The sequence below is a fragment of the Lycium barbarum genome, chromosome 10 (assembly GCF_019175385.1).
Source record: "Lycium barbarum isolate Lr01 chromosome 10, ASM1917538v2, whole genome shotgun sequence".
Taxonomy (NCBI): Eukaryota; Viridiplantae; Streptophyta; class Magnoliopsida; order Solanales; family Solanaceae; genus Lycium; species Lycium barbarum.
The window spans coordinates 111,579,153-111,604,773 of NC_083346.1; the positions used below are offsets into that span (position 1 = coordinate 111,579,153).

Sequence of the window (25,621 nt, forward strand, 5' to 3'; positions counted from 1 at the left end):
ATGCGAGAAGAGTGATGACATTGTAATAAAATATTCAACAAAAGATAATAAAATCAGTTAAAATAAATATTGCTAATTAATAAGCCATAAAGAAAATGACCATAATCTAAAAATACCAAGTCATGCTAAAATAAGTACGGCTAATAAGTATTAATTACATGACAAAAAAAAACTTAAGTTATGTATTTTCACTCTCTAAACCAATTATACAAAACTAAAGAATAGATATCCAACATTATATTCATTCCTAGTGGTAAATTGAATTTCTTATGTTAGTATTAGTGTTGAGTTGGTTTTGGTGGACTTTATATGAGTTACTAACATCCATAAGATATAAAACTTATTAACACTTAAAATTCTAAGTTCAAGCTTGAATAATACGATAGTAGATAAAAAACTACGAAAAAATTAAGAAATATTTATAAATTATATTACAAATAAATATTTTTATGTATAAAATATTTTAAAAATTGAATACATGTAATGTCGGGTTGGTTTGGTTCGGTTTGACTTTTTTTAGCTAAAACCAAACCAAACCAATTATGATCGGGTTTTGTTTTTTCAACACCAAACCAAATCAAACCAAACCACTAATCGGGTTTTTTTCTCGATTTGACTCGGTTTATCGGTTTGGTGCGGTTTGGTGCGGTTTGTCGGTTTACTTTATACACCCCTAGGTATACATAAATAGGTGATACACTCATTTGATTAGTTCGAATTACCATAAAACTTTGAAAGTGAATTCCCAAATACAAAGCTCCAATATATGTAATTACCGTGAGTGAGCTTTGAAAGTGAATTACCATAAAACTTGGACATCACGTTATACAAAATATTTTTGTATAACGTGGGCTGCTCCACGTTATACATTCATATATTTGTGAAATGTAATGTGCATTGTAATTCCAGTGATGTCCACGTTATACAATTTTAATTTTTTTTTTTAATTTTTCGTTGATTTGCGACTGACAGCTGAAATTTTTTTTGGGGTATATCGTGGATCAGCCCACGATATACCCCTTTTGGTATATAAATTTTTTGTCATCCCCTTTTGGTAAATACCGTGTATTTTTATACCCTTTAGGCTCCGGACTCCATTTAACAAGCTCATCAAAACAGAATATAGTGGTATGGCCAAGAAAAACACACATGAACGGACAAAGGGATAAGAAAAAACAGTGAAGAATTGGACCTCCAAAATCTGAACTTGATTATTTGATAACTTTGAAACTCAACAGCCAACATGTAGAAATAAATGAAGAACAATGTAAATAAAATTTTCTTGCTTTTTTTTTATTGCCTATTGTAATCTGTACATGGTCCTATATTTATACAAGTATGAAGGAATTTCCTCTACAACAGAAATGACACTTGGCTATTTTCTATTTGCTAAGATCCTAACAAACTAGGAATCATTACAAGGAATAAAATGATGACATTGTATATGTACAACTGTGGTATATTCTAACTTTGGGCCTTTATTCTTCCATTTCCATCTGATCTGCTTTGGTCAATTCGTGTAGCCCAAGTCAGGCCCAAACGTTATGTGCAGAAGTCCATATGAAAATAATACTCCTTTACCATTTTGTCTTCATTTCTCTTTGCAAACATAACCATGGCAAAACCCTAACCACAAACAAACACCATCTTCTTCATTCTTGTAGCCATAGTCAAATCGATGTCAAAATTCCTCAAATTATCCGCCAAATACTGCAACACCCCCCCTCAAGTTGGAGGGGAGGAACAAACACCCAACTTGCCCAACAGATTGTGATGAACAGGACCGGTGAGTGATTTAGTGAATAGATCAGCGAGTTGTGATGAAGATCTAACATAGGATAGTGAAATTAAACCCGCAAGATATTGCTGACGAACGAAATCGCAGTCTATCTCGACATGCTTCGTTCGTTCATGGAAAACGGGGTTTTTCGCGATGTGGATGGCTGCGATACTGTCGGAGTGTAATGGAACCGGCAAGGAAATGGGGACTGCGAGATCATCGAACAATCGCACTAACCAGGTAAGCTCAGCGACGACCCGTCTCATAGATCTATATTCTGCTTCGGCGGAACTAAGTGATATAGACGTCTGCTTTTTAGATTTCCATGAAATAGGAGAAGATCCAAGAGAAATGTAGTAACCACTGACAGATTTTCGACTATTTGGACAGGTTCCCCAATCGGAGTCGCAAAAGGCCATTAATTTGAAACAAGAAGTGGCTGACATAAAAATTCCAAGTCCTGGGTCTTTCAACAAATACCGCAACACTCTCAAAGCAGCAGTCAAATGAGGCTCTCGAGGGTCCTGCATGTATTGACTGAGATGCTGGACAGTGAAGGAGAGATCAGGCCTCGTATGTGTAAGGTAATTGAGTTTACCTAATAAATGTCGATAAAAGGTTGGATCTTTGATCGGAACACCTTCCTGAGCAACTAATTTTATTGTGGGATCCAGTGGAGCAGATACTGGAGAAAGATGAAGTGAATCAAACTCTTGGAGTAAATCCAGAGTGAATTTTCTTTGAGAGAGGATCAACCCTTGAGGTTCTCGAACAACTTCCATACCAAGGAAAAAATGTAGGTAACCAAGATCCTTAATCTTAAACTCTTTATCCAGAAAAACTTTGAGAGCATGTAATTCAGATTCATTGTTGCCTGTCAATAGTATGTCGTCCACATAGACTGCCACAATGGAGATAAAATTATCTGCCTTTTTGAAAAATAAGGAATAATCATTGAGCGAATGTTTAAAACCTTTAAAATTGAGAGCTGATGTGAGCTTAGAATACCATTGTCTAGATGCTTGTTTAAGTCCATAAAGGGACTTTTTCAGCAAACAGACATGGTTTGGTGATGGAGGAGAGGTTCCAGGTGGAAACTTCATGTAAACCTCCTCATCAAGCTCACCATGTAAAAAAGCATTATTTACATCTAATTGGAAAAGTCCCCAGCCTTTCTTAAGAGCAGTAGCCAAAATACACCTGATAGTTGTCATCTTCACCACCGGTGAAAATGTCTCATTGTAATCCACACCCTCTTTTTGTATATCTCCCCGCACAACCAGCCTAGCTTTAAGCCTCTCAATGCTCCCATCAGAATACTGCTTTACTTTATAAACCCACTTAGATGGTAAAGCCTTTTTACCAGTAGGCAAGACAACAACTTCCCATGTCTTGTTCAATTCTAGTGCTGCAATTTCCTTATCCATAGCTTCCTGCCATCCAGGATGATGTGCTGCTTGAACATAATTAACAGGTTCTTGTATACTAGAAACAGAATTGAGCATTATCTGATTTTTAGAAGACAAACTGTTGAAGGAAAAAGATTCAGGGGTGACAGGACTAAGGAAACAAGTATTACTAACATCTGTAAGGTGCAAGGCATTACAAATGTAATCATCTAAGTAACTTGGCCTCTTATGAGCTCGAGATGTCTGTCTGAGAATGGTTTGGATGATAGGTACTGAAGGAGGATCAGGAATAATGGGAGATAGTGTAGTGGAAGGTTGAGTAGTGGAAGGTGACAGAACTTCAGTAGGATGGGTTAAAGAGGAAGAAGGACTAGAATATTCATTTCTGCTAAAGGAAAAATCTGGAGAAGGTAAAATAGAGGAAGGATCATCATTTTCAGAACCACTAGAATTATAGTTTATATCTGTACTAGAGGGAAATTTACAATTAAGAGAATCAGTAAAAGGATCATCAGTAAAAGGATCAGCAGATTCAGAGGGTAGATTTGGATAAACATTATTTGGTGTAGGAGAAAAAATACTGTTAGGTTGGGAACTAGGTGAAGAAAAAGGAAAGTACTCCTCATGAAAAACAACATCTCTTGAAACTTGAATTCTTTTGGTTTTAAGATTCAAAACTTTATATCCTTTCTTCCCATAGGGGTAACCCACAAAAACACAAGGTAAAGCTCTGGGATCAAACTTAGTTCTATGAGTAGGTGAGGTAGAAACAAAACATAAGCAACCAAAACACTTGAGGTTAGAGTAAGAAGGTTTAGTGTGAAATAAAAGTTCAAAAGGTGTTTTGTAGTTGAGTATTCTAGAAGGATATCTGTTTATAAGATAGGTTGCTGTCAACAGGCATTCCCCCCAGTAGGCAATAGGCAAATGGGACTGATATAGTAAGGCTCTTGATGTTTCTAACAAATGCTTGTGCTTCCTTTCCACAACTCCATTTTGTTGTGGAGTAGAAGCACAGGTAGTTTGATGAATTATTCCTTTTGAAAGAAGAAAATCTGATTGTAATTTCCCACTGCCTAACTCAAATGCATTATCAGATCTTATGATCTTAACTTTAGAGTTGAATTGTGTTTCTACCATTGAAAGAAAAGATTGGAGAACAGAAAATGCATTGGACTTTGTACTAATTAAGTGTGTCCAGGTGGCTCTGCTAAAATCATCAACAATTGTCACAAAGTACTTAAAACCATCATGGGTGATTGTTTTATATGGTCCCCATGTATCTACATGTATTAATTCAAAATTAGCTTTAGTGGAAATTATACTTGTAGGAAAAGGTAGTTTAGCCTGTCTAGCCATAGGGCAAATAACACAAGGAGAGGGGAATTTGCAAGGAGAAGAAACACAATCTGAAACAATTTTCTTCATATTACTCAAAGGCATGTGACCGAGTCTATAATTCCACAAGTTTTCTTTTACATTGGAGTCAAAGAAACTAAAACAGGAAGTAAATACATGAGCTGAATTAAAAGGTAGATTATCAGGGTTGTTTTGTGGTAGACTCTTTGTAGAAACTGCTGGCTGACTCTGCTTCAGAATATATAGACCTCCTTGTTGCCTACCAAGAACCAGAGGGCTCTTCATTGAAGGGCCCTGCAACATAAAACAAGTGTTAGGAGTGAAAACCAAATATGAGTGAAGCTGTCTGCACAACTTGTGCACAGAGAGAAGATTGAACCTAAAAGAGGGTATAAAGAGAACATTGTGCAAGATTAGATTGGATAAGAGAGAAACAGATCCTGAATGAGTAACTTTTACTTGTTGTGAATTAGGCAGATTTACCATAATGGGTTTAGGAAGAGGCTTAATAGATAAAAAGAAACTTTTATCAAAAGTCATATGCTCAGTTGCTCCACTATCTAGTATCCAAGAGTCACTGTTAATATGTAAAAGGCAAGCAAAAGTATTGAAGAACTTAACCATACCAGCACAACTTAAATTTGCAGAAACATTTGATGGCCCTGCACTATTCTGGTTCATTTTCTGCAGAAGTTGTAGAAGCTGTGAAACATTTTCTTGACTTAGAGACTTCATCTCTGAACTTATGTCATCTTCATGTTGGCTACCCTCTACTGAAGCAAGAGCATTATTAGACTGTGCTACTCCTTGATATTTCTTTGGTTTGTTGAACTTAAAATCCTCTGGAAAACCATTCAGCCTGTAGCACTTGTCAACAGTATGTCCTGTTTTCTTGCAATAGTTACAAAATAGAGAGTTTTTCTTAGCATCATAATTGTTTCTTTGTCCCTTGTAGTTATTAAACCTTCTCATTGTTGAAGTGTTACTCATTAAAGCTGCTGAATCTCTTGGATATATGGGATTAGCATGAATTTCTCTTTGTTTTTCATCTTGAACAATAAGGGAATATGCTTGACCAATGCTGGGTAAGGGAGAAGACATCAGTATATTACTTCTAACCCCTATGAATGTGTCATTTAGTCCCATTAGGAACTGAAGTAGCCTTTCATCTTCATGAGGTTTTACACTTTTCTTTTTCGCACCACAAATACAGTCACAAGTGCAACTGGAGAAAGTGTTTAAAGCATCTAGTTCATCCCATAGACTCTTCATTTTAGTGAAATAAGTTGAAATGCTAGTGTTTCCTTGAATAACAGCACTAAGTTCCTTTTGTAATTGAAATAGTTTAGCACCAGATGCCTGACCAAATCTATCTTCCAGGTCCTTCCAAAGGCTTTTGGCACTGACTGAGTACAAGACACTTTCTGCTATCTCCTTGGAGAGTGAATTAAGAAGCCATGACAAAACCATGTCATTGCATCTGATCCAAGCTTTCAGAAGAGCTGGATCAGAAGTGGGAACAACCAGAGATCCATCAGTAAATCCCAGCTTGTTCTTGGCTGAAAGAGCTATGATGACTGCTCTTCTCCAGCCACCATATCCTCTTCCATCAAAGACTGTGGAAACAAGACTCATCCCTGGATAATCCGAGGGATGTATATAGAAAGGATGACTAGAATCAACTACATTTTTGTAGCAGTTCCAGCAGAAGTAGCAGCATCACCAACTAAGGTGGTTTCTGTTGTTACTTCATTGCTTTCATTTATATTTTCTGGTAAAGTAGACATAGCAGAAATATGTAAAGCTAGCAAACAGGAGATGTAAAGCAAGAAAACAAGAAAAAGAAAGCTGAAAGAGCAGCTGTTTACACCTGCTCTGATACCATGTAGAAATAAATGAAGAACAATGTAAATAAAATTTTCTTGCTTTTTTTTTATTGCCTATTGTAATCTGTACATGGTCCTATATTTATACAAGTATGAAGGAATTTCCTCTACAACAGAAATGACACTTGGCTATTTTCTATTTGCTAAGATCCTAACAAACTAGGAATCATTACAAGGAATAAAATGATGACATTGTATATGTACAGCTGTGGTATATTCTAACTTTGGGCCTTTATTCTTCCATTTCCATCTGATCTGCTTTGGTCAATTCGTGTAGCCCAAGTCAGGCCCAAACGTTATGTGCAGAAGTCCATATGAAAATAATACTCCTTTACCATTTTGTCTTCATTTCTCTTTGCAAACATAACCATGGCAAAACCTTAACCACAAACAAACACCATCTTCTTCATTCTTGTAGCCATAGTCAAATCGATGTCAAAATTCCTCAAATTATCCGCCAAATACTGCAACAGGATTCGCGTACGGGACCTCGACGTCAACTGAAACTTTTATCGGAAGACCCAGACTTCGACCAAGAATTACCACAAACAGAAAAGGAAATCTATACATGACAGGTTGGTGTTTTGGAGCTGCTGAAAAAATTGAGTCCGGCTGCTCATGGTGTTAGTCTATATGTGTATCCCCCCCCCCCCCCCCCCCTTTTTTCCCTCTGTGTGTGGTATATGATGGCTTGTATAGGTCATGTGTATGGTGTGGATTAGAAGGGCAAAAGAATTCTATATAGAAATGTTATCATGTGTGCTAGTGTAGGGTATGAAGGAAAGAGGTATCCTATATCGAAATGTTATCATGTGTGCTAGTGTACAATATTATTTTTTACTCCTTTTCCTTGATTTTCGTTTCCGTAAATAAACCTACTAAATAAAATAGAATAATCGACACATCGAAAATTAAACTTAAAAGAAATATTTGACGCTAGAAACACCCGGGGAGGATCAAAATTACTTGTCTACATCTACTTCAAGTTACATCGCCATTATTGAATTGAAGTCCTAATATTCATGCCTGTCATCACCCTCCAAGTGCCTTAGTTTATGAATGTTAAATTTTAACTCAGTTGATGCAACTTATTGCTAGTAGCGTGGGAAGGAAATTAATGACTATGACTACTATTATATAACTCCTTGGACGGGTAAATAAAGGAGTATTTTTTTTTCATATTCAATTAATATATAAAAAGAATTTCTAGCATCAATGTATTATAAGATGCTCTTTATATTAAGTTTCCAAATTATACTTGCAATAAACAGTTAGCTACTGTTGCAGCCGTTGAGACAATAGGACATTTATGTAAAATGAATTGAACTTCCAAAAATGCTACAGCCAGTACTAGTTTGATTCTTCGTCGTTTTGTATATCTCACGTGTCTCAAATTAAAGTTAAGTAATGTATTTTAAGCACGCGTAAAGTCATGTCTTTACTTGCACACTTAAATAAGAACTATTTATGTATGGCTGAGGAAGAACAGACCATCATAATTTCATGGAAATAGCTATAGCACTACGTACATATAGAAACAGATCTCTCTTGCCATTATAATAAAGATGAAATAGGAGATACATCAACTTCAATGAATTTCACAGCTTCTTGGACATGCGTCACAAGGGCAAACACAAACGCAATACTCGCATAAACTAGCCTGATCCAAGAAATTTAAGGTATAGTATAAACTAGTTTGAGCAAAGAAACAGATAAGTGACAGGTCTAAATTAAAGAAGATTGAATAGTAACCAAACTACTTGAGAAAAACGAACAAGAAAGAACTAGCCTACACCACTTGGCCCTGCCAAATTCTAGTGAAAAACAGGTCTATTTGCTGATGAAACTTGATGTTGATAGACAAGCTATATATCCAATATTATTAGGAATTCACATACTTGGATCACTTTGGAAACTTAAATCTCCAGAAGTCCTGCTGATTTACCTTTTAAGTAATACATGTTGAACTAATTGAAAATACACTGGAACAGAAAAATAGGATCTTGATGAGCAGGCTAGCATTGTAATGTCAAATACACCAATTTTAACCTTTTAAATAATACATGTTGACTTTAATAGTAAGTGAAATTTGAAGTTATCCAATGCAATTAGCAAGTTTAGCACATATTTGCATCATGTGGAAATAGATATATCCAGCAAGTCTAGCTATTTTTACCTTTAAATAATACATGTTAAATTAATTTGGAATAAATTTCATCAGCAACAGTTGAAAGTTAGGATCTTGCTCCTCTCAGCACAAAAAAACCTATCCCAGCGCGTATTGGAGCAAGATCCTAACTTTCATTTGGAATAAATTTCATCAGCAACAGCTGAAAGTTATTCCAATTGTTACCAATACATCTGACTTCAATGAGTAATGTGAGCAATGAAAGAATCCATCTCAGCGCGGTTTATACCCCCTTCCATCACTGATTTCTTGGTAGCATTACTCAAATCTGCTGCTCTTTTCCTCATCTCAGCTCCCTCTGGTGAAGCCATCAAAGTTCTCACAGCATTTTCAACCATTTCTGATGTAACACCTTCATCACGACGCGCCCATGGCCTAACAGTTAGTCCAATTTTCAGATACTTTGTTACAAGTTGAGCATTCCTTGGCTGATCTGAATGCATTGGCCAAGCTGCTATAGGAACTCCAAAGGACATACTCTCCATGCACGAATTCCATCCGCAATGACTCATAAAACCGCCCGTTGAACTATGTGCTAAAATTTCCAACTGTGGTGCCCAATCTCTTACTATAATCCCTCCACCTTTTATTCTCTCTTCATATCCTTCAGGCAGATGGATTTTCTTAACATTACTTGCAAAAACATTTCCTTTGTCAACATCTCTGAGTACCCAAATGAACTTTTGCTGGCTTTTCTCTAGTCCAAGTGCAATCTCTTCGATTTCTTCATCACACAACGAAATAGTCGTTCCAAATGACACGAAAATAACCGAGTGTGGTTCTTGTTTGTCAAGCCAATCCAGGGACTCGTGGTGCTTGTTGGAGCCTTTTTCCGTCTCCGTTAGCACCAGGGGATTGAATGGACCAATAGCCCATAGTTTCGTGTCATTGAATTCTTTAGCCATTAAATCAAGATGCAAACTTTCAATCACTCTGGATGAATTGAAAAGTTCACCAGAGCTAATTTTCCCAAAAAAGGGCACAACTTCTTTCTTCATATATTCCCAAAACTCAAAGGAAAAACAATCTTTGATTGATGGAATGTCCTCATAATGTTCAGTTCCGGGCAAATGAGGCTTTCCTTTAACTTCCCAAAAGTATGAATATCTATGGAAAGCTGAGATAGAATTGAAACAGTAGCATTCAGTATTTGGCATTTCAGGCAAATCTTGAACTACCGGATGCATCAAACTATCATAAATGACAACAACTTTTCCATGATTCGCACTTAGAAGTTTGCGTACTACTGAGCAAACTGGCTCGCGGAGATGGGAAGTTGCATACAACAAAGGAATTAGCTGGTCTGGAAATTTGTCAGAAGAACTAGGATTTGGTGAGGGGGTTTCAAAAGAAGGTAATTGAAATTCATGGAAGTGAATGTTTGTAATGGTGAGAGGATCGAAGCCATGAGCACGGATTTTAGCTTGTTGAATTTGAGTGGTGGGTCCAACATAATGGACAGGGATATTGTACGAGGAAACAAGTCGAGAGAGATGGAGAAGTTGATTGAGATGGCCTTGTGCTGGAAGTGGTACCATGACTACAGCTATTGGGCTGTTTGAGGTGCATTTTTCAGCCATTGGCAAAGACTTTTGTCTGATTTAAGAGAAAAAGAGAAAGTTTAGAGATGAGAAATCTTTAACTTTCTTGCAAATTTAAGAGCATGTTTGGTGTCTGAGGAAACAGATAAAAAGTCAAACTACTTTAACCTTTTAATTAATACATGTTGAGTTAATTTGGAATAAATTTCAACAACAGCTCAAAGTTAGGATCTTGCCTAACAGTTAGTCAAATTCCTTAGATACTTTGTTACAAGTTGAGAATTCCTTGGCTGATCTGAATGCATTGACCATGCTTCAATAGGAAGACTCATAAAACCGCCTGGTGAACTATGTGCTAAAATTTCCAACTGAAGTGCCCAATCTCTTACTATAATCCCTCTGGATGAATTGAAAAGTTCACCAGAGCTAATTTTCCCAACAAAGGGCACAACATAATTTTGCTTGCAAACAAATGAGAATTGCATACAAGCTCGTTAATTAATTATCTGTTAAGAGAGAAATATAAAGCAATAATCTCACTGATAGCCATAAAGGGTTTCAGATACTGAATAATCCAGGACCAAAGAAATTTAAGGTAGTATACACTAGTCTGTGCCAAGAAGTAGACTAGTGACAGGTTAATATAAAGGAAAAAGAGAAGTAACCAAAAAACTTGAACAATTTCTGGTGAAAAGTAAGTCTATCTTGTGATATGCGCGATGAAAGAATCCAACTCCATTCGAGAAGCTCCCTCTTTCTCTGTGGACCGCCTTACGGCTTCTCCCAATTCTTTTGCTCTTTTCCTAATCACATCACCTTCTTCTGTTGCCATCAACTTCCTCACGACATTCTCAATGGTGGATGCACTCACCAGCAAATCGCGTTTCTCCCACTCCCTCACAATCAGGCCTATTTTCAACATTTCCGTCACCAAGAAACCATTTTTTGGTTGATCAGAGTGCATAGGCCAAGCAGCCATAGGTACCCCCATAGTAATGCTCTCTATGCAAGAATTCCATCCGCAATGACTCATGAACCCGCCTGTAGACGAATGAGACAAGATTTCTGGTTGTGGCGCCCAATCTCTGACCACTAACCCCACCCCTTTTGCTCTTTCCTCAAACCCGTCTGGCAACTCAACTTTTCTAGCTTCCCCAGTAAAGATATCTCCTCTATCAGCATCTCTCAACACCCATATAAACCTCTGTTTGCTCTGCTCTAACCCCATCGCGAGCTCCTTGATTTCCCTATAGGAAAAAGAAGTTGTTGTTCCAAACGATACATAAAGAACTGATCTTGGAGGTTGTTTGTTAAGCCAGTCCAAACATATATCGTTCCTATTCGAGACATGATTTAGTTTAGCAGGCAAAATTGGTCCAATTGCCCATTGTTTCTTGTTCTGTGTACCTCCTACTTGTGCCAACAAATCAAGAAACTTGCCTTCAATTACTTTGCTTGTATTATGGATATAACCAGATCTAACATCCACATATGGACTCTGAGAAGCTCCACGATCCCTGATTTTATCTGTCATAATTCCTTCAAGGGAAGGGAACTTTTTAAGCAATTCCTCTTCAAGTTGGACAGGTATTCCCACAGATAAGCATATCAAACAGTACAAAGTGAACACTGAAATGCAATTAAATATATAGGACTCCGCGTTGTGCAAGGAAGAAACATCCTGAACGTTATAGGACATTAAAGAATCATGAACGACAACGACTCTTCTTGATTTTGAGGAAATATCGCGTAAGAAGGAACCAATGGGCTCGCGAAGAAGCATACAAGCATCCCATGATGCCTCGAGATGTGACGGGAATTTGCTCAAGGCATTAAAGTCAGGTGGTGGTGAGGCAAATTCAGGAGTTGGGATGTCATGGAAATGGATTTTGGCTATGTCTGAAGGATCTAAGGCGTTGGCTCGAACCCGAGCTTGAAGATTATGTGTAGCTGCGCCAACATAATAGACTGGAAGATCATATGTTGAGGAGATTAAACAGGCAAGTTGAAGAAGTTGATTAAGATGGCCTTGACCTGGAAATGGAACCATGACTATAGCTACTTCTTCTTGTTTTAAGTTGCTACACATGGAAGTGGAAAAATCGGAATTTCGTACTTCTTTCTGATCCTCCATGTCTCCTGATTGAGCTTGTGTCACGAAAGATTTAGAAAAATTGGAATTTTGCACTCCTCTTAGATCCTCAGGAAAGATTTAGAAAAATCGGAATTTTGTACTTTTGTTGGATCCTCCCTTTGAAGGCTAAGAGATTTGAACAAAAGTAAACAGAAGTAAGACTAGTAAATTCTGATTACCTTCCAAAAAATTTGTTCTTGAAGTGTTTATTTTATACATAAGAAAAAATAACTGAAGTCTCTCAGTTCCTTTACCTTTCAAGCTGAAAATGATTAATAATATTTATGTACAAATAAAATGCGTATGTCATTACGTCATACAACTTGTTCAGTCTCGTGAGAAATAATGTCCATTCATCCATTATTTGAGTGGGGCAACAAAAGTGAGTATTTTTTATGTGAAATTACCCCTTGAGTAAATCGACAACAACAGATAACCATCACTGCTAAAAACACACGTTTTTTCGAGGTAAAAAATCAACGGAATTGTAAGGAGTATTTTAGTTGGTTGACTATCTAAACTTTTACGTTGTTGGTGAGGATTCAAATTCTCACAATGTGTAATTCCCTCTCCCATTTCTCTCTCCTCTATCCCCTATGTAATAAAAAGAAAATTAAAAAAAAAAAAACAACGAAACACCGTCGGTCGTAATAAGGGATTTCCGACAAAAAAACCCACAGAATGTCCGTTGCCTTTTTTTCTTTTTTCTTTTTTTTTGAAGCGAATATTAGATAATTCAAATATTTAATCTGATTGGCCTTTTTTATTAATAATAAAAAAACTCAAAAAAAATAAGTACAAATAATGGGACTAGATCTTACCTTATATGGTAATAACTAATAACTACATCGGTAAAAATAATCGACCGATGCTATCCGAAATTTATGTAAAAAGTCTCAATTGGTCAACTAAATACTGCTGCATTTTCTGACACCTTGTTGGAAAAAGAAGGTTAAATACAAATAAATTTAAAATATTGATTTATTATTAAGATATAAAACGCATGGACTAACCCCTCAGTTACTTCAAAATATTTTACCGTTATAAAAATTAGCTACGTGTAACTTTGTTACGTTACGCCAATTATACTTTTTGTGTTTCAATTAGTAAGTATATCATGTTAACTTACATAATGCATGTTTGTGAAGGCAAAAAAGGATTGGCTAACAAAATAAAACCTTTGAAATTGTGTGTTTTGTACCATAAACAAAAGAGAAAGGGGAAAACAAACTAATATGGGTCTTTTTCACCTATCTTTATCATCCCGCCCCCACAAACCCCCACCCCACACACACACTCCCTCTAAGTGGTGGATTAAGCTTTGTCATCAACCTTGACTTTGTTATGGTCAAAAAAAGCAGGAACAATAATACTTATTAGTTTTGTTGTCTACTATTCTAAAGTCAGTCGTCTTGGTCCAAACTATATTGTAAACACACACGTATATGGAACCCCACATAGGTTCAGAACTTTTTTTTTTTCCTTTTTGTATTTGGATTATTTCTGGATTTGTACGTGTAATCCTTGCGCAGGAGTCATGTTAATCTTCTGGTATCTGTTTGCAACAAGCTCAAGTATGGAAAATAAATTATAATCACAAAACAAATCAAGAAAAAATGAGTTTGTTTATCAAGATTGTGTGTACAGTTTTGCATATGAACTCTCTTGTTTAATTGTGATTGGTTCATATAAATCATTGAGCTTATCACAAATGTTGTTTGTGATTGATCAAGACATGTCAATTTAGACGCTTAAACACTTTTGATTGACTCTTATTTTGACTGGGAGTTGCCACACATTTGAACATGTGGCATCATCTTGTTGGTCTTGAATTTAATTGAGATGTCACATTATTGAATATGTGGCATGAGTTTTGGCCTTCAGATAAAATGGACATTGGGCTTGAAAATAATATAATTGGACTAATTTAATTTGTAAAATCCAAATTAAATATTCGACCCAAATAATTCAGAATTTAATCCAAATTTTGTACAAAAAATTGCGTGGATTGTCCTTCATATGGAATGGTCTTTAATTTTTGCCCACGTTGGTCTTTAATTTGTGGCCCTACTCATTTAATGAAAATTTGTGAGCCAAAGTACCCTTATTCGCTGGTCTATGGAACCAGAGATTCTGGTTTCGAACTCCAGCAAAATTTAAAAAAAAAAACAATTATCGAAAGGTAAGATTTTCATAGAAACTATGTCTATTCGGCGAAAAGTTATGTCTTAAGGCATAGTTCCGTAGGATAACTTAATTTCTACAAAACTATGCCGGACAAGGTATAGTTTTTATGAAAACCTTTTTTTTATAACTCTGCTGGAGTTTGAACCCAGAATGTCAGTTTATTACTTAGAGTGGCGAAGGAAAAAAATTAAATACCAGCGATTTGAGGGGCAAAAATTAAAGACCACCACAAGATAGGGGTAATCATGCGAATTGCCCTTTGTATGGACCAAAACTCAATAATTTGTACATGTGTACGGTACTATCATTCCAATTTATAAGGGATTTATAATTCAACACAATTCACTAAAAAATAGCGAATATCTTTTTTTATAATCGAGAATCCTCAAGCATAGTGGCACACGATTCGAAACTCAGTAGATAATGAACTCGCTCCTCTACTCTTCTCCACTTAAATATCTAGCTTTTATCCGCTGCAGAGTTCAAACTCGTAACATGAGTCTAACGCGCAAACACATATGGCGTTCCTACCACTAAATCAAAACCCTACGGTGTGGCAGGAAAATCATTCGGTGCAGACGTACTATGACAAGAATTTTGGAGTCTTGCACAGTTGCAAGAAAATTCACATCAAATGACTTGGCCTCAGCCCAAAAGAAAACAAGACATGCACAAAAGCTAAGAAGAAACAAAATATGTATAATGCATTGATGGAAAAAAGAAAAAAAAAATTATTTGCACTAGATTTAAACTATGTACTCTAACAATATAATGATTTTTTCACCATCGGTGTAATTTACATGTTACAACGGTTTATATACCATTGCTTAGGCATATGTCTAGGAAATTTTACAAACCTCAAAGAAATGATGCCTTGCTGCAATACTTGAGATCTTACTAATAGCAGTTTATTAAGTTACCCACTTTATTTTGTCTCCAGGGATCTTAATTTTCTTAATGATATAGTCATATCAAACATGTTAAACTCCAATAATATAATAAAAAAGATACTAAGTAGAGACAAGATCTGCATATTCTTTTTGATTTTATCGAGAAGTGCACCATCACATGCATGGATCAGAAATTAAGTCACATGTGACCATATATGCTTATGTTATTATAATCTATTTCTCTAACTACTAATTGATACTACTCATTCTTTTGTTCAAATCTCATCGACTGAAGTTCATTACCTTGAAAAATTGAATCCTGAAATCCCATTTGATCAATGGATATTAACAGTGAAAATCTTGCAAACAATGAACTAATCAATAGCAGCTTGAAACAAGATCATGAAGTAGTTGTAGTGATTGTTCCACTTCAAGCTCAAGGTCATCTCAATCAGCTTCTCCAATTTGCCTGTCGAATTTCTTCTTATGGTCTCTCTGTTTACTATGTAGGCTTATCCAACTACAATCATCAGGCCAGGGTTCGAGCCAACGCCTTAAATCCTTCAGATATAGTTAAGATCCACTTTTATGACCTCCCAAGTAATCCAGATTTTGCCTCAGGCAAAATCCCGATGACTTGGGATGCTTGCATGCTTCTGCGCGAGCCCATTGCTTCCTTCTTACGAGACATCTCGTCTAAGGCAAGACGAGTTGTTGTTGTTCATGATGTTGTAATGTCCTATAATGTTCAGGATGTTTCTTCCTTTCCAAATGCCGAATCATATATCTTCAACTGCATTTCTAGTTTCGATATGTACTGTAGTCACATATGCACAGCAGCAGGGTTGCCCGTTCCACTTGAAGAGGAACAACTCAAGAAACTGCCCTCTCTCGAAGGATGTTATCCCGATGAAATCATGCACGTAGGACGTTTGCAGTCCCCATATACGGGCATAAAGGCCGGTGATATCTATAATACAAGCCAAGTGATTGAAGGTAAAACTTATCTTGACTTGTTGGCACAACTCGCGAGCACACAAATGAAGAAGCAATGGGCAATTGGACCGATTCTCCCTACTAAACGTCTAGATCATTTCTCAAATAGGGACAACATATGTTTGGATTGGCTGAACAAACAACCTCCAAGATCAGTTCTTTATGTATCTTTTGGAACGTCCACTTCATTTTCGGACGAACAAATCGAGGAGCTCGCGATGGGATTAGAGCTAAGCAAACAGAAGTTCCTATGGGTGTTGAGGGATGCTGATAAAGGAGTTCTCTTTAATGGGGAAGCTAGAATTAGAAGACTTGAGTTGCCGGAAGGATTTGAAGAAAGAGTTAAAGGGGTGGGCTTAGTGGTGAGAGAATGGGCACCACAACCAGAAATATTGGCGCATTCATCCACGGGTGGGTTCATGAGCCATTGTGGCTGGAATTCTTGCATAGAGAGTATTACTATGGGAGTTCCAGTAGCCGCTTGGCCTATGCACTTTGACCAACCAAACAATGGTTTCTTGGTGACAAAAATTATGAAAATAGGCCTGATTGTTAGAGAGTGGGAGAAACGCGAGGAGCTAGTGAGTGCATCAACCATTGAGAATATTATTAGGAAGTTAATGGCATCGGGAGAAGGCGATGCCATCAGGAAAAGAGCCGAAGAACTAGGAGAGGCTGTAAGGCAGTCCACAGAGAAAGGGGGTGCTTCTCGAATGGAGTTGGAGTCTTTTGTTGCGCATATCACAAGATAGACTTGTTTTGCACCAGATAAGCTAGTGATAATTTGGAGTCTAGATTTTTCCCCAAAAAAAACAAAAAAAAAATCTCTTTTCAAGCATTTTGGTTACTCTACAATTTCTTTAACCCTGTTACTTGTTGTTTCTTGGCTCAGACTAGTCGATCGCTTGGAATGTTCACTATCTGAAAATTTATCTGTCAGAATGTCTACATATTAGCTACTACACTAGCATGTTTTTAAATTATTTTCCGTGTTCCTATTGATTTCATATCTTACCTCATAAGTGTGCCTAAATCAACCACAGGTCCTTCTGAACATTATAAGATATTAAAATATCATGAACTTAACATTGACAACTCATTTTTCTTTTGACAAAATACTTCGAAAGAAGGAAGCAATGGGCTCGCACAGAAGCATACAAGCATTCCAGAATGCTGGGATTCTGCTCATGAAGGCATTGGGGACGGGTGGAGTATGGGAGGTCATGAAAGTGGATTCTGGTGATGTCCGAAAGACTTAAGGCATTGGCACATAGCTGAACATGATGATTGCAGATGTCTAAGCCAACATAATAGACATACACAACCACTTTATATAAGTAAAAATATTCTGTTCATGATAGAAAGAATGAAAGTACTGAGTTAGTCTCATTACTGGGACTTCTTCAATATTGTTATAAGCTCTCTAAGTTATGATTATGAAATGTCAACTATCTGATTCTCTGAGTAACTGATACTAATAAGTGTTTTTCCCCTTTTTAGTTACTAAAGAAAGTCAATGATCATATTAAGCAACTTCTCACTAAATGCTGAAAACTTTTTATCAGCTGGTTCTCTTCATTTTTTAATAATCAACAAATCCCTGAGAGGTAAAATTTTCCTAACGTAGTACCTTTTTTGGATAATTTTCTATCAAGAACAGAACCTTTTGACTACTTAAATTAGTGGTATATATGTCAGCATAACTTGAGATCTAGCACATGCATTTGCATGTAGTAAGGACATACAACTAAGCTGAGAGAAGACTACCTATAAGCTTCTAAAATCATATGTTTACTTTGGTTCAAATCTCATAGACTTCACTTCATTACCTTAAAGCAAAACTGAATCCTCAAACCCCTTTTTGTCTACGGATATTAACAGTGAAAATCTTGCCAACCATGAACTCAGCTGCAGCTTGAAACAAGATGAAGTAGTTGTAGTTATGGTCCCGATTCCTGCTCAAGGCCATCTCAATCAGCTTCTCCAATTTTCCTGCCTAGTTTCCTCTAATGGTCTCCCCGTCTACTATATTAGCTTAGCCACCTACAACCATCAGGCCAGGGTTCGAGCCAACGGCTTAAATCCTTCAGACATCGCCAAGATCCACTTCCATGACCTCCCAAGTCCTCCTGACTTTGCCTCAGGCAAAATCCCGACACTTTGGAATGCTTGCATGCTTCTGCGCGAGCCCATTGCTTCCTTCTTTCAAGACATTTCATCTAAATCAAGAAGAGCTGTCGTTGTTCATGATGCTTTAATGGCCTATAATGTTCAGGATGTTTCTTCCTTTCCCAATGTTGAATCCTATATCTTTAATTGCATTTTTAGTTTTGATATGTACTATAGTTACATATGCACAACAGCGGAGTTGCCCATTCCATTTGAAGCAGAGGAACCTAAAAGGATGCCCTCCCTTGAAGGATGTTACCCAGATGAAATCAAACACCTAGGAAGTTTTCAAGTTCAATAAATGGGTGTTAGAACAGGTGATATACATAATACAAGCCAAGCGATTGAAGGTACTACTTTAATTGACTTGATGGAACAACTCGCGAGCACACAAAACAAGAAGCAATGGGCAGTTGGACCCATTCTCCCTATCATATCAGAAAAATGACTGTTTGGATTGGCTGAACAAACAACCTCCAAAATCAGTTCTTTATGTATCATTTGGATCGTCGACTTCATTATCTGATGAGCAAATCAAGGAACTTGCAATGGGATTAGAGCAAAGCAAACAGAAGTTCATATGGGTGCTAAGGGATGCCGATGAAGGAGTTCTTTTTACAGGGGAAGCTAGAACTAGGAGACTTGAGTTGCCTGAAGGATTTGAGGAAAGAGTGGAAGGGGTGGGCATAGTGGTTAGAGAATGGGCACCACAACTAGAAATATTAGCTCATTCGTCCACAGGTGGATTCATGTGTCATTGTGGCTGGAATTCTTGCTTAGAGAGTATTACTATGGGAGTTCCAATAGACGATTGGCCTATGCACTTTGACCAACCAAAAAATGGTTTCTTGAGGACAGAAATTATGAAAATAGGCCTGATTGTTAGAGAGTGGGAGAAGCACGAGGAGCTAGTGAGTGCATCCACCATTGAGAATGTTGTGAGGAAGTTAATGGCATCGGAAGATGGCGAGGTCATTAGGAAAAGAGCAGAAGAACTAGGAGAGGTCATAAGGCAGTTTACAGAGAAAGGAGGTGCTTCTCGAATGGAGTTGGAGTCTTTCGTTGTGCATATCAGTAGATAGACTTGTTTTTTTCACCAGAAGCTTGCATTGAATCCTCTGTTGTTAGCTCTAACCAGTTTTTACCAATAGTTTCTTAATAAAAGTCTTTCGGATGCTTCGGTTTCTGAAACTTTTCATCCCTATGGGTTATATGACTCTGATGCTTTCTTATTAAAAGCTATATGTCTTACCTAAAATTTCTTAATAACTTATCATTTTCATTTCGTCTTCTGACATCATTTTAACGACCATTCTTAAAACTCTGTTAATGTAATAAAATATTTATTTTGCTGGGATATGCAGGTACATGGCTTGGAAATTAATTAGTCCCATGTGATCACATGCCTGGACTTATGAGCTCTGTTAAGTTATGAATATTTATGAAGAGTCAAATATTTGTTTATCTGATTAATTGACATTATTAGAAATTTTTTTTCTTAATTTTTCCTTTTTTGTTACAAAAACAAAGTAGCTAATGCATCGATAAAGAGCCTATGTTGTAAATATGCGGCCCGATACACTGAGCTCCGGTCCACTATGCACACGATCTGAGGAAGGGCAGGACTACATTACTGCATTGCTTAGACTCTTCAAAACTGCCGCTAGGTGCGTTTTGGATCCTCCAAAAGTAATGCATTTTTGGAGGATCCAACACAGGTGTGGTAGTGTTTTTGGAGAGTCCGAACAACATAAGTCGTCACTACAATGGATTTATTGTAAGTTGTCTCACCTTGCATTTTTACGAGAGGCTATTTCCACGGCTTGAACCCGTGGAGAACTTTTCTACCTCAAGAAAAATAATCCCAACATTGCTGAAAAGTTTTTACCAGCTGGATAACTTTCTATCAAGAACCTTTGAATTACCTCTACTTAAATTAGTAGTATATGTCAGCATAACTTGAGATCTGACACAACTTTTTTTATTTAAAAACCCCTTTAAAAAAAAAAAATTATCTATGGCAATCAAGATTTCAAAGTGATCTGTTTACTTTGGTTCAAATCTCGTAGGACTTCACTTCATTACCTTAAAGAAAAACTGAATCCTCATCAAATCCATGGATATCAACAGTGAAAATCTTGCAAGTCGTGAACTAAGTTGCAGCTTGAAACAAGATGAAGTAGCTGTAGTGATAGTCCCATTTCCAGCTCAAGGCCATCTAAACCAGCTTCTCTAACTTGCCAGTCTAATCTCCCTGTCTACCTTGTTGGCCTAGCCACTTATAATCTTCAAGCTCGGGTTCGAGCCAACGCCTTAAATCCTTCGGATGTAGCCAAGATCCACTTCCATGACCTCCCAACTCCTGATTTTTCCACTCCTCCACCCGCAACCACAACCTTCATGAGGAACATTTTTATGCTTCTGTGTGACCCCATTGCTTCCCTTTTAAGAGATATTTCGTCTAAAGCAAGACGAGTAGTTGTTATTCATGATCCTTTAATGCCTTTTAATGTTCACCATGTTTCTTCCTTTCCTAACGCAGAAACCTATATATTTAAGGGATTTCCTAGTTTGGTGAGTGCTGTAACAAATGCATAGAAGCGGGGTTGCCCCTCCCACTTGAAGATGAACTACTTCAAAGGCTGCTGTCACGCCCCGAACCATGGCCTGGGCGAAACACGGCACTCGGTGCCTTACTGCATGTGACCGAGCGAACCACATGGCTTGCTGAATCATCGTGAGGCATAACATGAGCGGAATTTAACGTGAATGCATGATGAGCCTTTATAAAATGCAATAAGTCATAATACTAAATCAAAATACTTATTTAAACATGAGTGCGGAAATAACATGAATGAGCCAAAATGGCTATACGACTCCGAAAGTGTGACATGACATAACTGACTTGTCTAGTCTATGAAACCTCTAATATAAGTCTGAACATGGAAAACATACTCGCTGGGACAAGGCCTCCAGCATACCTTAGATGCATAGCTAATCATTAAATAAAGAGTTGACTAAACCCCGAATGAGATGGGGCTCACCAATAAGCTGATACGAATGCTGTCCTACTGAGCAGATGCGTCGTCCTGTAAATCCGAACCTGCATCGTGAAATGCAGGCCCCCGGGTAATAAAAGGGGACGTCAGCACATTAAAATATACTGGTATGTAAAGCAACTGAAAGAAATAACATGGGACATGGAATAACATAATAAGAACTGAAACTGAAAACCTGGACATGAACATGAGCATGAGCATGAGTACATATATATATATAACATAAGTAAAACATGATAAGTAGGGAGAGCATTTCATAAACTGACCATGTGATATCACCACGTGGGTACGTGGAGTCTGGTACCTCGCCGGACCAACAGAGCCCCCATACCTTGCCAGGGTATAAGGTGGTAACGTGCCTGATGGAATCCATTCAGTGTAAATTAAGAAATCGTCCTAACTGGGCGGAGCGATCCTTGTCCTACGGTGGCTACGTAGTTTCAGGCTATCTGAGCCTTCTCGGTAATTCGGGCAACTCCCAAAAACATGAACATGATATAGTTGGCTAAGAAGCCCATGATTTTCGTAAATTAACTTGTACTTGACTTGTAATCATGATTTCACGAAACAACTTGTAAACATGGTTTCATGAAATAACTTGTAAACATGGTTTCATGAAATAACTTGTATTTAGCATGTATATTTCTTGTATCATGACATGAAAGTAATTATATGATTTAATTGCATGAAAACTTGTAGACATATAGGATATTCATGAAATAATCATTCTTAGTCAAAAACATGCATGCAAGAACCCATGGAATACAAAATATGGGTTTTCATGGATTACGGACAGATTCTCAATAATCATAATGAGTATCAAGAACACAATGATAGAATAATAGCAATTCAAACATAATATAGTCATAGACATAGACCTAGGTTTATCATGAGCATAGTATAGAATAGAAACCCTAGTTTTGTAAAGTTTCATACTTTATGGATTAGGAGGCGTGGGGAAGAACAATGATGTTCCCACACGTAGATAGTAACTCTACATACCTGGTAATGCTCCAAACTTGAATTAAAGATTTTAACTTTGAAGAAGATTTCCAAATCTTGAATTCTTGAACCTTGAGATGGGTTTTCTTGAAAACCCTAGTTTATGAACAATGATTTCTTGCTTAGATTATTAGAGTATATGTTAGAATTGAGTTGGAAGGGTTTGGATTGACTTACCTAGATGTTTTGGATTGTTGCTAGAGCTTGGAATTGTGAATAATGAAATAAAAGAACTCAAGGCTTGAATTTATACAAAAGTGAGGCGGAAGTTATATGGACATATTATACGGTCCGTATAAAGTTATACGGTCCGTATAAAGTTATACGGTCCGTATAATATGACCATATTTTATCATGGTTGAACAGAACGTCGATTTGAAGCATCATGAAGTATGGACGAGTTATACGGTCCGTATAAAATTATATGGGCCGTGTAACAAGTTCGTATAACATGACTAGTGAACGGACTGCTCTGTAATCCTTCAGTAAAATGGCCATAACTGTTTGTAAAGATGTCCCCTGGACCCCCATAATATACCGTTGGAAAGGTATTTCAAAGGGCTACAACTTTCAAGAAAGAAGTTTTCACAAATTCCTAACGCAAGTACCCGAAAATAGGCCATAAGTACAGACTATCCTAGACTTAGACGAATTTAGAAGACCTTAAGAACTTCACTTTTTGGTTTGACTTCAAAATGACTGTTTATCACCCGAGTTCATCCCAAATAGATTCATATAGCTAAAATATCACCTTTATACTAGATTCATACATTTATACCTAATTAGGATTTACGGGATGTTACAGCTGCCCTCCGATGTAAGGATCTTGCCCCGATGAAATCTTGAATGTTGTAAGTTTTCAGTATCAGCATATGGGTATTAGGGCCGGTGATATCTATAATACAAGCAAGGTGATTGAAGGTACTACTTTTCTTGACTTGGTGACACAACTGGCAAGCACAGAAAACAAGAAGCTATGGGCAATCAGACCGATTCTCCCTACTAAACTAGCTGATCACATCTCATATAATATAAAAAACGACTGTTTGGATTGGCTGAACAAACAACCTCCAAGATCGGTTCTTTATGTATCTTTTGGAACGACAAGTTCATTTTCGGATGAACAAATCAAGGAGCTCGCAATGGGATTAGAGCTAAGCAAACAAAGATTCATATGAGTGTTAAGAGATGCTGGTAAAGAAGATATCTGTACCGGGGAAGCTAGAAGATTTGAGTTGCCATAAGGGTTTGAGGAAAGACTAAAAGGGATAGGCTTAGTGGTGAGAGAATGGGCACCACAACCAGAAATCTTGGCTCATTTGTCCACAGGCAGGTTCATGAGTCACTGTGGCTGGAATTCTTTCTTAGAGAGCATTACTATGGGGGTTCCAATAGCTGCTTGGCCTATGCACTTTGACCAACCAAAAAACGGTTTCTTGGTGACAGAAATATTGAAAATAGGCCTGATTGCGAGGGAGTGGGAGAAACGCGATGAACTGGTGAGTGCATCCAGTATTGAGAATGTTGTGAGGAAGTTAATGGCATCAGAAGAAGGCGATGTCATCAGGAAAAGAGCAGAAGAACTAGGAGACGCTGTAAGGCGGTCCACAGAGAAAGAAGGTGCTTCTCGAATGGTGTTGGAGTCTTTCATAGCACATATCACTGTATACGGTAAAAATCGGGTATCTGTTAGACCGGTGAGACCGGTAACCGAGGGAAGAAAGAAACGAGCACATACACGAAGACTTTCTTTCGGGACCGGATGAGTGTTTGGATCAAAGAGAGGAAAGATCTTCATTTGGTCCGGTTTCTTCATAGCCGAGTTGATCATGGACGTTAGTCCGTTTGATCGAGACCGTTAGTCCGTTTGAACCTGGCCGTTGGTCCGGGAGATCCATTACGCCATTGCCACACGTCGATAACGTCCTGCCATGTTCAACTACCAATCGTACGGGTGTCAGACCGTACGATCAACCTAATCCAACCTAACCCATTTTAGAGTGTTTTTTTTATTTTTTAGAGACACTTATTGTATGAAGCCCATGGGGCAATACTATAAATAGGGGTCATTGCCCCCCTTTTAGAGGGTTGGCTTCCTCATATCAAGAACTCTTGTAATAGCAAAAATATATAAACTCTCTCTCAAATATCTGATTTCGGTCAAAATTTATTGTGTTCATCTTCGGATCTCGTGTAATCAAGCAATATTCAACATATTAGCATATACGTTTGGCGCACACCATCAGTTATTATTTAGATTATTTGTAGTTGATTCTATTCCATTCTCTCTCAATCAAAGAATAGATCAAAGCTTACCACATATCCTATACCTCACCCATAAATTTAATTGATTATCCAAATTCGGGGTAAATAGTTTGGCGCCCACCGTGGGTCTAGGATAATAGTGGTCTTTAACCTTGATCTCTATCTTACCCATCAAAATCAAAAACATCTTTTGTTCGTCTCTGAAAAAACGGACCAAATGGCTAACAGTGGCCAATCTGGTCACGTCAACAATAACGAGATCGTGGCCGAAAATGAAGGCAGCGGGCCACGAGGATTACCAAACCCCGCTGACCCTAAACCCGTTAATTCGAGGGAGTGCCTCAACCATCAAAACACCGTGGACCAGTAGAACGCCGCCCAGCCGGCCACTGACCCTTTAAATACTCACAATTCAATTACGTTGTCCCGGACACAGGGCCGGGAAGAGCCGGATACCCCGAATGACAATATTGACTTGCGTTTAATTTTTGAAATGTTGCAGGAACAAAGAACGGTGATTGCCAAGCAGGGAGTCGCAATAGCCCGGTTGTAAAACGGAAAAGATAAAATGACCTCGGAGGAGGCGAAGGGTGTTGCCGAACCCAGAAGGGATGAGGCACGGATGGTTGAGAGCAATGGGTCCGGAGCTGGTTCCTCCACCGAGGTTCTAAGAATGCTCGAAACTTTGGCAAAGCGGGTAAACTCGACTGAAAAGAGGGTGGAAACATACAACTCTCGGGTGGACCAAATCCCGAG

The 25,621-nt window shown here is 37.7% G+C and overlaps 3 pseudogenes; 2 read left to right on the top strand and 1 right to left on the bottom strand.

Moving 5' to 3' along the window:
* Nucleotides 1–8,773: 8,773 nt before the first annotated feature.
* On the bottom strand, nt 8,774–12,556 carry LOC132615760 (uncharacterized; annotated as a pseudogene).
* A 3,119-nt stretch (nt 12,557–15,675) lies between these two features.
* Nucleotides 15,676–19,836, top strand: LOC132615761 (uncharacterized; annotated as a pseudogene).
* A 697-nt stretch (nt 19,837–20,533) lies between these two features.
* Nucleotides 20,534–25,432, top strand: LOC132613320 (zeatin O-glucosyltransferase-like; annotated as a pseudogene).
* The last annotated feature ends 189 nt before the right edge of the window (nt 25,433–25,621 follow it).